The following is a 14,032-nucleotide window of genomic DNA, read 5'->3' on the forward strand; positions in this document are numbered from 1 at the left end:
AGTCACCAAGAGGAAAGAATAAAAGCAAAATCCCAGGAGGAAAACTAGGATGAAATGTTTAGGGATGCAGATCTTACCAGGTGATGGAAGAGCCGTCCCCCAGGATGCCCCTGATCTCCTGCCGGTATCTCTCCTGATGCTCAAGGTACAGAGCCAGGTGGTAGATAAGCCAGCAAATGCCTCCTGTCACGGATTCATGCCCTTCCAACACAAATGTGTTCACCTCGTACCATAGGTCAGTATCTGAGAGGCTGTTGCCATTTTCAGCCTAGAAAGAACAGTAGAGATATTTTTATGCAATGTCAATTTATAGACGTTTGGAGCCCCAATCAAAATAATGGTTTTAGGGGAAAAAATTGAGTATCAAATAAGAGTTTTAATTTTTATTCAGTTCCACAACTATATACTATGAGCTGCACTTTGCCCAGAGCATAAAGGAGAACCAAAGATAGACAAGAAAAGCAGGCCCTGCAAAGAGTTCCTGCAATCATTCTGCCAGATTTATCCAGACTTTCCAGCACCTCCACCTCATCATTTTATCAGCTGAGCCTGCAATTCATTTTTCCTGTGTTTCCCTGAACTACCATGTATCTTTATGATAATCACCAAATCCTGTTGAATCAGTAAAAAATTTAGTCTTATCTGACTCCCTCTAGTGACAGAGTTGCAGTATCAGTTTTTATCTCAAACTGTACAGCACCAACCACCAATTCAAAAGTACCATTAAATTTAGTTGATCAATTTTGCTTCTGTCTTCCCTCCTCCCCAATCATCCAACTACCCACACAATTAACTAAATATACAAGCAGGCTCAAAATCTGAAAGATTTACCTGAGCAGAAAGAACAATATCCAGAAAATCCTGCTACTTCCTCTTCTTAGTGTTAGTCTGCTTATTCTCATCCTTGAGGGAGTTCTTTCTAACCTGGATTATCTTTTCTGGGGTAGAATAAAAACTCCCCATTACCGAAGTGACAGCAAAGTCAATCAAAGTAAAATAAATTACAGAACAAGCCATGGCCCAAGAATAGTTTCAAATCTTGCCTAATTTCCTGAGGTCAAAGTGGGTACATTATATTTAAATAGCTTTAATTTATGCAGATATTTATCTTCCCATCAAATTAAAACTTTCGGTCAAAGTTCCAAAGACAAACACAACAGACCAAAAATATACTTTATATAAATAGGTAGGCAATATAATTAAAATAATGTCAAATTTAGGTGCAAGTGACCAATCATTCTTTTCTTCCTCAGTCTAATCTCTCATTTTCATGGAAAAGTTATCACATGAAATGTAATGAAAAGAAAGACAAGTAGGGGCTTCCCTGGTGGCGCAGTGGTTGAGAGTCCGCCTGCCGATGCAGGGGACACGGGTTCTTGCCCCGGTCCAGGAGAATCCCACATGCCATGGAGCGGCTGGGCCCATGGGCCATGGCCGCTGAGCCTGCACGTCTGGAGCCTGTGCTCCGCAATGGGAGAGGCCACGGCAGTGAGAGGTCCACATACCGAAAATAAATAAATAAATAAATAAAAATAAAATAAAAAAAAGAAAGACAAACAAAGAAATGCCAACATATGTATAATTGAAGGGGCTAAAAGAAAAATATATGGAACAGAATATTTAAAACTGTAATCTAAGAAAACTTTTTGGAAATAAGAGAAAAATTAAATCTACATATTAAAGGGCTCATGCTATGCCTGGAAAAATTGGAAGGGAATAACCAATTTCAATATATATCCTAATAAAATTACTTGACATTAAAGACAGAGTAAAGGAAATCTGCAGAGATTCCAGGCAAAAATACCAAATGACTTTTAAGGATGACAAATTAAGCTAGCATCATACTTCTCAAGAACAATAAAGAAATAAAGGCAAGATTAGAGCATTTAAAAAAAAACTCAAGGAAACAAAAGTGTGAAGCAAGTATATTATATCCAGCAAAATTGTTCTTCAAGTATCAAGTCTACCAAAAAACAGTTATAAACTTGCATGAACTCAGAAAATGCTATGCTCATGAGCCCATCCTGAGGAATCTATAGTGGATGAGCTTTATCCAACCAAGAAAGTACTGGGAAAACTTTATAAAAATAACTGAGGTAGGGGGACTTCCCTGGTTGCACAGTGGTTAGGGCTCTGTGCTCCCAATGCAGGATGCCCGGGTTTGATCCCTGGTCAGGGAACTAGATCCCACATGGTTGCTGCAACTAAGAGTTTTCATGTCACAACTAAGGAGCCTGCATGCCACAACTAAGGACCTGGTGAGCTGCAACTAAGGAGACCACAAGCCGCAACTAAGGAGCCTGCCTGCTGCAACTAAGACCCAGCACAACCACATAAATAAATAAATAAATAAATATTTTTAAAAATAAATAAATAAAAATAACTGAGGTAGGTATTTCATAGATTTAATTCTAGATCTCAGAATAAAATAAGGATAGAAATTTGGGCACATAAACATTAAAAGTAAAAATTATGTTACCAAAAATAGGAGGAGTAGGGAGGGAGAAATGGGAAAGTAGATTAAAATCACTAATAACTGTGTAGGTAATAAATGAAAATCAGTGGATATCATTAAAAACTGACAAACTATCAAGTAATCAGTCACAAAAGGACAAATACTGTATGGTTCCACATATATAAGGTACTAGGAGTATCTAGTCAAACTCATACAGAAAGGAAGTAGAAGGGTAGTGGCCAGAGACTGAGGAGAGAGTGGAATGAGGAGTTATTGTTTAATGGGTACAAAGTTTCAGTGTTGCAAGATAAAAAGAGTTCTGGAGATGGATGCTGGTGATGGTTGCACAAAAATGTGAATGTACTTGATAGCACTGAACTACACAGTTAAAAAAGGTTAAGATAGTAAATGTTATGCCATGTGTATTTTACTACAGTAAAAAATACTGACAAATCAGATAGCAAAAGTTTAAATAAGGAAAAGGGGGATTAAGGATCTATGAAAGGACTAAATACTACCGTAGCCACAGAACAAAAATATAAACTTCTTATATTTATTTATTTAAAAAATAAATTTAATTAATTAATTTATTTTTGGCTGTGTTGGGTCTTCATTGCTGTGCAGGTGCTTTCCCTGGTTGTGGCGAGCGTGGGCTACTCTTCATTGTGGTGCATGGGCTTCTCACTGCAGTGGCTTCTCTTGTTGTAAAGCATGGCCTCTAGGCATGTGAGCTTCAGTAGTTGTGGCACGTGGGCTCAGTAGCTGTGGCTCATGGGCTCTAGAGCACAGGCTCAGTAGTTGTGGCCCAGGGGCTTAGTTGCTCTGCAGCATGTGGGATCCTCCTGGACCAGGGATCAAACCCACGTCCCCTGCATTGGCAGGCAGATTCTTAACCACTGCACCACCAGGGAAGTCCCTAAACTTCTTAAATATCAAAAGATCTTGTATTAAAAGAAAGACAAATACGATATGATATCACTTATATGTGGAATCTAAAATATGACACAAATGAACTTATTTACAAAACAGAAACAGACTCACAAACATAGAAAACAAATTTATGGTTACCAAAGGAGAAAGGGTTTGGGAGAGGGATAAATTAGGAGTTTAGAATTAGCACATAAAAGGAAAAAATATTATATTTTAATAAAGCAAAGAAGACATACCACATAGACAAAGAAACAGTGTATGCTGGGTTGAATAATGTTCTCCCCAAATTCATGTCCACCCAGAACTGGTGAAAGTAGCCTTATTTGGAAATAGGGTCTTAACAGATGTGCTCACCTGCTAGGCCACAAAGCAAGTTTCCATAGATCTAAGAAGACTGAAATCATATCAAGCATGTTTTCTGACCACAGCAAACTATAAATCAACTACAAGATGAAAACTGGAAAAAAAAATAAACACATGGAGCCTAAACAACATACTACTAACCAATCAATGGATCAATGAAGAAATCAAAGAGGAAATAAAAAAAATACTGAGACAAATGAAAATGGAAACATAACTTTCCAGAATCTATGGGACACAGCAAAAGCAGTTCTAAGAGGGAAATTCAAAGTGATACAGGCCTATCTCAAGAAAAAACTCAAATAACAAACCTAAATGTACATTTAAAGAAACTGGAAAAAGAACAAGAAAAGCCCAAAATTAATAAAAGAAAGGAAATAATAAAGATCAAAGAGGAAATACATGAAATACTAAAAAAGAATACAGAAAAGATCAATGAAATTGAGAGTTTGTTCTTTGAAAAGAAAAACAAAATTGACAAACTTTTTGCCATAATCACCAAGAAAAAAAAGAGCCACTAAATAAAATCAGAAATGAAAGAGGGGAAATTATAACAAACACCACAGAAATACAGAAGATCATAAGAGAATAATATGAACAATTATATGCCAACAAAATAGACCTAGAAATATGGATAAATTCCTAGAAACATACAATCTTCCCAGACTGAATCATGAAGAAATAGAAAAATCCAAATAATCTGATTACTAGTAACAACATTGAATCAGTAATCAAACAACTCCCACACAACAAAGTCCAGGTCCAGATACCTTCACAGGTGAATTCTACCAAACGTTTAAAGAAAAGTTAATACCTATCCTTCTCAAATTATTCCAAAAAACCACAGAGGAAGGAACACTTCCAAACTATTTTACAAAGGCAACATTATCCTGATACCAAAACCTGACAAAGACACCACAAAAAAATAAAATTACAGGCCAATATCCCTGATGAACATAGATGCAAACATGCTCAATAAAATGTTAGCAAATTGAATTCAACAATACATTGAAAGTATCATACACGGGACTTCCCTGATGGCACAGTAGTTAAGAATCTGCTTGCCAATGCAGGGGACACAGGTTCAAACCCTGGTCCAGGAAGATCCCACATGCCATGGAGCAACTAAGCCCGTGCACCACAACTACTGAGCCTGCGTGCCTAGGGACCATGACTTGCAACAAGAGAAGCCACTGCAATGAGAAGCCCGTGCACCACAACAAAGAGTTGCCCCCACTCACTGCAACTAGAGAAAGCCTGCATGCAGCAATGAAGACCCAATGCAGCCAAAAAAAAAAAAAAAAAAAAAATCAATGGTTTAATACACCAATTAAAAGACAAAGACTGTCAGAATGGACTGAATAAACAAGACCCAACTGTATGTTGTGTACAAGAAACCCACTTTAATTCATTTATGTATTTTTATATGTATATTTTTAACATTTATTTATTTGGCTGCATTGGGTCTTCATTGCTGTGCTCGGGCTTTTCTCTACTTGTGGTGGACGGGGGCTACTCTCCATTGCGGTGTGTGGGTTTCTCATTGTGGTGGCTTCTCTTGTTGCAGAGCATGGGCTCTAGGCATGTGGGCTTCAGTAGTTGCAGCATGCGGGCTCAGGAGTTGCAGCATGCGGGCTCAGGAGTTGCAGCATGCGGGCCCTGGAGCACGCAGGCTTCAGTAGTTGTGGTGCGTGAGCTCAGTAGTTGTGGCACATGGGCTTAGTTGCTCCATGGCATGTGGGCTCTTGCTGGACCAGGGATCGAATCTATGTCCCCTGCATTGGCAGGCAGATTCTTCACCACTGCATCACCAGGGAAGTCCCAGAAACCCACTTTAAATACACAAAGATACACATAGATTAAAAGTAAAGGGATAGAGAAAGATATACCATGCTAACTAACCAAAAGAAAGCTGGAGAATCTATATTAGTTTCAGACAGAAGAGATTTCAGAGAAAAGAAAATTATTAGGGATAAAGAAAATTATTTAGGCATTACATAATGATAAAGGGGTCAATTATCCAAGAAGACAAAGATCTTTAATGTGCATGTGCCTAACAACAGAGTCTCAAAATATGTGAGGCAAAAACTAACAGGACTACAAGAAGAAATAGATAAATCTACTATAATAGTTGGAGACGTCAATACCTCTCTATCAGTAATAGACAGATCCAGCAGGCAGAAAACCAGCAAGGACATAGTTGAACTGAACAATATCATCAATCAACTGGATCTATTTGACATCTATAGAATTACCCATCCAACAATAGCAGAATACACCTCCTTTTCAAGCTCATACAGAACACTGACCAAGATAGACAACATTCTGGGCCATAAACCACACCCTAAATTTTTTTCTTTTTTTTTTTTACATCTTTATTGGAGTATAATTGCTTTACAATGGTGTGTTAGTTTCTGCTTTATAACAAAGTGAATCAGTTATACATATACATATGTTCCCATATCTCTTCCCTCTTGCATCTCCCTCCCTCCCACCCTCCCTATCCCACCCCTCTAGGTGGACACAAAGCACCGAGCTGATCTCCCTGTGCTATGCAGCTGCTTCCCACTAGCTATCTATTTTACATTTAGTAGTGTATATATGTCCATGCCTCTCTCTCGTTTTGTCACAGCTTCCCCTTCCCCTTCCCCATATCCTCAAGTCCATTCTCTAGTAGGTCTGTGTCTTTATTCCTGTCTTACCCCTAGGTTCTTCATGACATTTTTTTCTTAAATTCCATATATATGTGTTACATATGGTATTTGTCTTTCTCTTTCTTTTTTTAAATTTTTTTAAATTTTTCTTTATTTTATTCTCACTCTTGAATGATATGGTAGCTGGGTATAGAATTCTAGATTGAGTATTATATCTTCATTGTAAAGAAGTCACCTCTTGGTTCATTTGTTGTGCTTTTTTAAGGGAGGTAAGTAAATTGTCTTTTCTGTTAGGCTGCTTTTTTTTTTTTAACATCTTTATTGGGGTATAATTGCTTTACAATGGTGTGTTAGTTTCTGCTTTATAACAAAGTGAATCAGTTATACATATACATATGTTCCCATATTCCCATATCTCTTCCCTCTTGCGTCTCCCTCACTCCCACCCTCCCTATCCCACCCCTCCAGGCAGTCACAAAGCACCCAGCCGATATCCCTGTGCCATGTGGCTGCTTCCCACTAGCTATCTACCTTACATTTGTTAGTGTATATATGTCCATGCCTCTCTCTCGCCATGTAACAGCTTACCCTTCCCCCTCCTCACATCCTCAAGTCCGTTCTCCAGTAGGTCTGTGTCTTTATTCCTGTCTTACCACTAGGATCTTCATGACATTTTTTTTCTTAAATTCCATATATATGTGTTAGCATATGGTATTTGTCTTTTTCTTTCTGACTTACTTCACTCTGTATGACAGACTCTAGGTCTATCCACCTCATTACAAATAGCTTAATTTTGTTTCTTTTTATGGCTGAGTAATATTCCATTGTATATATGTGCCACATCTTCTTTATCCATTCATCCAATGATGGACACTTAGGTTGTTTCCATCTCCGGGCTATTGTAAATAGAGCTGCAATGAACATTTTGGTACATGACTCTTTTGAATTATGGTTTTCTCAGGGTATATGCCCAGTAGTGGGATTGCTGGGTCATATGGTAGTTCTATTTGTAGTTTTTTAAGGAACCTCCATACTGTTCTCCATAGTGGCTGTACCAATTCACATTCCCACCAGCAGTGCAAGAGTGTTCTCTTTTCTCCACACCCTCTCCAGCATTTATTGTTTCTAGATTTTTTGATGATGGCCATTCTGACTGGTGTGAGATGATATCTCATTGTAGTTTTGATTTGCATTTCTCTAATGATTAATGATGTTGAGCATTCTTTCATGTGTTGGTTGGCAGTCTGTATATCTTCTTTAGAGAAATGTCTATTTAGGTCTTCTGCCCATTTTTGGATTGGGTTGTTTGTTTTATTGTTATTGAGCTGCATGAGCTGCTTATAAATTTTGGAGATTAATCCCTTGTCAGTTGCTTCATTTGCAAATATTTTCTCCCATTCTGAGGGTTGTCTTTTGGTCTTGTTTATGGTTTCCTTTGCTCTGCAAAAGCTTTGAAGTTTCCTAAATTTTAAAAGAACAGAAATCATACAATGTATGCTCTCAAACCATAATGGAATAGAAATCAATAAGAGAAAGAATAATTGGAAAACTCCAAAATATTTGGAGAGTAAAGCACACACTTCTAAATAACACATGAATCATAGAAGCAGTCTCAAGAGCAATTTTAAAAATATTTTGAATTAAATGAAAATTCAAATACAGCTAATCAAAATTGTAAGATTCAGTGCTTAGAGGGAAATTTATAGTATTAAATGAATTATCAGAAAAGAAGAAAGATCTAAAACCAGTAATCTAAGCTTCTACCTTGGCAAACAGAAAAAGAAGAAAAAATTAAGTCCAAACTGAGTAGAAAAAAAGAAATAACAAAAATTTGAGCCAAAAGAAATAAGATTGAAATAGGAAATCAAGAGATAAAATCAATGAAATCAAAAGTTGGTTCTTAGAAAAGATCAATAAAGTTGATAAATCTCTAGCCAGGTTAACTAAGGAAAAAAGAGAGAAGACATGAATTGCTAATATCAGATATAAAAGGAACCATCACTTCTGATCCTATGGACTTTAAAAAGATAATAAAGAAATATTATTAACGACTCTATGCTCACGAATTTGATAATCTAGTTGAAATGGGTCAATTTCTAGAAAGATGCAATCTACCAAAAGTCAAAAAAGAAATAGCAAATCTGAATAGACCTCTATCTATAACAAAGTTTAAGTCAATAATTAATAACCTTCCAAAACAGAAAGGACCAGGCCTGGATGATTTCACTGGTGAACTATAACTAACATTTAGGGAAAAAATTCTGCCAATTCTCTACAATCTCTTTCAGAAAATAGAAGCAGAGGAAGTACTTCCTGACTCATTTTATGTGACCAGCCATTATCCTCACACCAAAACCAGACAAAGGCATTTCAAGAAAGGAAAACTATAAACTAATATCTCTTATGAACATAGATACGAAAACCCTCAAAAAAATGTTAGCAAATTGAATCCAACAATGCATAAAAGGAGTTATATGCCAAGACCAAGTGGGATTTAGTCCAGGTATGCAAGGCTAGTTTAATATTCAAACATTAATTAATGTAATCTATCACATCAACAAGCTAAAGAGGAAAAATAATATAACCATGTCAAAAATTCAGAGAAAACATTTGACAAAATCCAACACCCATTCATGATTAAAAAAAAAAAATACCCTCAGCAACTAGAAATAGAGAAGGAACTTCCCTAACTTGACAGAGAAAATCTCCCAAAACCCTACATTTAACATTATATTTAATAGTGAGAAACTAGATGCTTTCCCACTAAGATCAGATACAAGGCAAGGATGTCCCCTCTTATCACTATGATTCAACATTGTACTGGAAATCCTAGCCAATGCAACAAGACAAGAAAAGGAAATAAAAAACATACAGATTGAGAAGGAAGAAATAAAACTGTTTTTGTTCACAGATGATGTAATTGTCTATGTAGAAAATCCCAAAGAATCAACAAAAACTTCCTGGAACTAATAAGCAATTATAGCAAGGTTGCTGGATACAAAGTTAATATACAAAAGTCAACTGCTTTATTATATACTACCAATAAATAATATTGGAATTTGAAATTAAAAATATAATACCATTTATATTAGAACAAAAAATGAAGTACTTAGGAATAAATCTAACAAAATATGTACAAGACCTATATGAGGAAACCTACAAAACTCTGATGAAAGAAATAAAAGATCCAAATAACTTGAGAAATATTCTATGAACATGGATAGGAAGACTAAATATTGTGTTCTTCCTAATTTGATCTATAGATTCAACACGATCACAATAAAAACCCAACAAGTTACTTTGTGTTTATCAACAACTGATCCTAATGTTCATATGGAAAGGCAAAAGCCCCAGAATAGCCAATACAAAATTAAAGGAGATCAACAAATTTGGAAGACTGTCACTACCTGACTTCAAGATTTACTCTAAAATTACAGTCATCAAGAGAGTCTGGCATTGGTGAAGAAAGAGAAGTAGATCAATGGAATAAAATAGAAAGCCCCAAAATAGATCCACACAAATACAGCCAACTAATCTCTCACGAAGGAGCAAAGGCAATTCAGTGGAGAATGAATAGTCCTTTCAACAAATGGTGCTGGAACAACTGGATATCCACATGCTAAAAGAAAAGAAAAGAAAAGAAAAGAAAAGAAAAAGCATCTAGACATAGATGTTACACTTTAACATCTTAAATATTAACTTAAATTGTATCATAGACCTAAATGTAAAATGTAAAACTATAAAACTCCTAGGCAGCAACATGGGAGAAAATCTATATGACCTTGGGTATGGCAATGATATAACACCAGAAGCATGATCCATGAGAGGAAAAAAAAAACTGATAAGTTGATTTTATTAAAATTAAAAACTTCTGGGACTTCCCTGGTGGTCCAGTGGTAAAGAATCTGTCCTGCGATGCAGGGGATGTGGATTTGATCCCTGGTCAGGGAACTAAGATCCCACATGCCGCAGGGTAACTAAGCCCACACACGCCACAACTACTGAGCCTGTGCGCCTCAACTAGAAAGCCCACGTGCTGCAAACTACAGAGACCACGTGCTCTGGAGCCTGCGTGCACCACAACTACAGAGCCCACAAGCCCTGGAGCCCATGTGCCACAACTAGAGAAAGAAAACCTGCACGCCAAAACTAGAGAAGACAAAACCTGTATGCCACAACTAGAGAGAAGCCCACGCACTGCAGCAAAAAGCCCATGTGCCACAACTAAGACCTGACGCAGCCAAAAACAAAAAACAAAACAAAACAAATGTTCTGCTCAGCAAAAGACACAGTTAAGAGACTATTAAGACAAGCCACATATTGGGAGAAAGTATTTGCAAAAGCCTCTTCTGGTAAAGGACTGTTATCCAAAATACATAAAAAACTCTTAAAACTCAACAATAGAAAAAAGTAATTTAAAAATGGGCCAAAGACCTTAACAGACACCTCACCAAAGCATATATGCAAATAGTAAACAAGCATATGAAAAGATGCTCCACATCATGTGCTATCAGAGAAATGCAAGTTAAAAAATTAATAAGGGGGAGGAGCTTCAAGATGGCAGAAGAGTAAGACATGGAGATCACCTTCCTCCCCACAAATACATCAGAAATACATCTATATCTGGAACAACTCCTACAGAACACCTACTGAACACTGGCAGAAAACCTCAGACCTCCCAAAAGGCAAGAAACTCTACACGTACCTGGGTAGGGCAAAAGAAAAAAGAAAAAACAGACACAAAAAATAGGGAGGGGACCTGCACCTAGGGGAGGGAGCTGTGAAGGAAGAAAGCTTTCCACACACTAGGAAGCCCGTTTGCAGGCAGAAACTGAGGGTGGTGGAGGGGGGAAGCTTCAGAACCGCAGAGGAAAGCACAGCAACAGGGGTGTGGAGGGCAAAGTGGAGAGATTCCCGCACAGAAGATCAGTACTGACCAGCATTCACCAGCCCAAGAGGCTTGTCTGCTCACCCGCCGGGACGGGTGTGGGCTGGGAGCTGAGGCTCGGACTTCGGACTTCGGAGGTCGGATTGCAGGGAGAGGACTGGGGTTGGCTGAGTGAACACAGCATGAAGGGGCTAGTGCGCCACAGCTAGCCGTGAGGGAGTCCGGGAAAAAGTCTGGAGCTGCCGAAGAGGCAAGAGATTTTTCTTGCCCCTTTGTTTCCTGGTGCGTGAGGAGAGGGTATTAAGAGTGCCACTTAAAGGAGTTCCAGAGATGGGCACGAGCTGCAGCTATCAGCGCGGACCCCAGAGACAGGCATGAGATGCTAAGGCTGCTGCTGCTGCCACCAAGAAGCCTGTGTGCAAGCACAGGGCACTATCCGCACCTCCCCTCCCAGGAGCCTATGAAGACTGCCACTGCCAGGGTCCTGTGATCCAGGAACAACTTATCCAGGAGAACACACGGTGCACCTCAGGCTGGTACAACGTCACGCTGGCCTCTGCCACCCTAGCCTCACCCCGCATTCCGTACCCCTCCCTCCCCCCAGCCTGAGGGAAGCAGAGCCCCTGAATGTGCTGCTCCTTTAACCCCGTCCTGTCTGAGTGAAGAGCAGATGCCCTCAGGCGACCTACATGCAGAGGCGGGGCCAAATCCAAAGTTGAACCCCAGGAGCTGTGCGAACAAAGAAGAGAAAGGGAAATTTCTCCCAGCAGCCTCAGGAGCAGTGAATTATATCTCCACGATAAAATTGATGTGCCCTGCATCTGTGGAATACCTGAATACACAACAAATCTTCCCAAATTGAGGAGGTGGACTTTGGGAGCAATGATATATATATATATATATATATATTTTTCCCTTTTCTCTTTTTGTGAATGTGTATGTGTATGCTTCTGTGTGTGATTTTGTTGTATAGTTTTGTTTTTACCATTTGTCCTAGGGTTCTGTCTGTCCGTTTTTTTGTTTTGTTTTGTTTTGTTAGTATACTTTTTAGTGCTTGTTATCATTGGTGGATTTGTTTTTTGATTTGGTTGATTTGGTTGGTTTCTTTTTTCTTTTATTTTATTACTTTTTAAAAAAATTTTAATGATTATTTTTTATTTTAATAACTTTCTTATTATATTTTATTTTATTCTTTCTTTCTTTTTTTTTTCTCCCTTTTATTCTGAGCCGTGTGGATGACAGGCTTTTGGTGATCCAGCCAGGCATCAGGGTTGTGCCTCTGAGGTGGGAGAGCCACATTCAGTACATTGGTCCACAAGAGAGCTCCCAGTTCCATGTAATATCAAATGGCAAAAATCTCCCAGATATCTCCATCTCAATGCCAAGACGCATCTCCATTCAACGACCAGCAAGCTACAGTACTGGACACCCCATGCCAAACAACTAGCAAGACGGGAACACAACCCCACCCATTAGCAGAGAGGCTGCCTAAAATCATAATAAGGCAACAGACACCCCAAAACACACCACCAGATGTGGACCTGCCCACCAGAAAGACAAGATCCAGCCTCATGCACCAGAACACAGGCACTAGTCCCCTCCACCAGGAAGCCTACACAACCCACTGAACCAACCTTAGCCACTGGGGACAGACACCAAAAACAACAGGAACTACGAACGTGCAGCCTGTGAAAAGGAGACCCCAAACACAGTAAGTTCAGCAAAATGACAAGACAGAAAAACACATAGCAGATGAAGGAGCAAGATAAAAACCCACCAGTCCTAACAAACGAAGAGGAAATAGGCAGTCTACCTGAGAAGGAATTCAGAATAATGACAGTAAAGATGATCCAAAATCTTGGAAATAGAATGCAGAAAATACAAGAAATGTTTAACAGGGACCTAGAAGAACTAAAGAGCAAACAAATAGTGATGAACAACACAATAAATGAAATTAAAAATTCTCTAGAAGGGATCAATAGCAGAATAACTGAGGCAAAAGAACAGATAAGACCTGGAAGATAAAATAGTGGAAATAACTACTGCAGAGCAGAATAAAGAAAAAAGAATGAAAAGAATTGAGGACAGTCTCAGAGACCTCTGGGACAACATTAAATGCACCAACATTTGCATTATAGGGGTCCCAGAAAAAGAAGAGATAAAGAAAGGGACTGAGAAAATATGTGAAGAGATTATAGTTGAAAACTTCCCTAATATGGGAAAGGAAATAGTTAGTAAGTCCAGGAAGTATAGAGAGTCCTATACAGGATAATTCCAAGGAGAAACATGCCAAGACACATATTAAGCAAACTATCAAAAATTAAATACAAAGAGAAAATAATAAAAGCAGCAAGGGAAAAACTACAAATAACATACAAGGGAATCCCCATAACGGTAACAGCTGATCTTTCAGCAGAAACTCTGCAAGCCAGAAGGGAGTGGAAAGACATATGTAAAGTGATGAAGGGGAAAAACCTACAACCGAGATTACTCTACCCAGCAAGGATCTCATTCAGGTTCGACGGAGAAATTAAAACCTTTACAGACAAGCAAAAGCTAAGAGAATTCAGTACCACCAAACCACCTTTACAACAAATGCTAAAGGAACTTCTCTAGGTGGGAAACACAAGAGAAGGAAAAGACCTACAATAACAAACCAAAAGCAATTAAGAAAATGGTAATAGGAACATGCATATCAATAATTACCTTAAATGTAAATGGATTAAATGCTCCAACCAAAAGACA

The sequence above is a fragment of the Globicephala melas genome, chromosome 1 (assembly GCF_963455315.2).
Source record: "Globicephala melas chromosome 1, mGloMel1.2, whole genome shotgun sequence".
NCBI lineage: Eukaryota > Metazoa > Chordata > Mammalia > Artiodactyla > Delphinidae > Globicephala > Globicephala melas.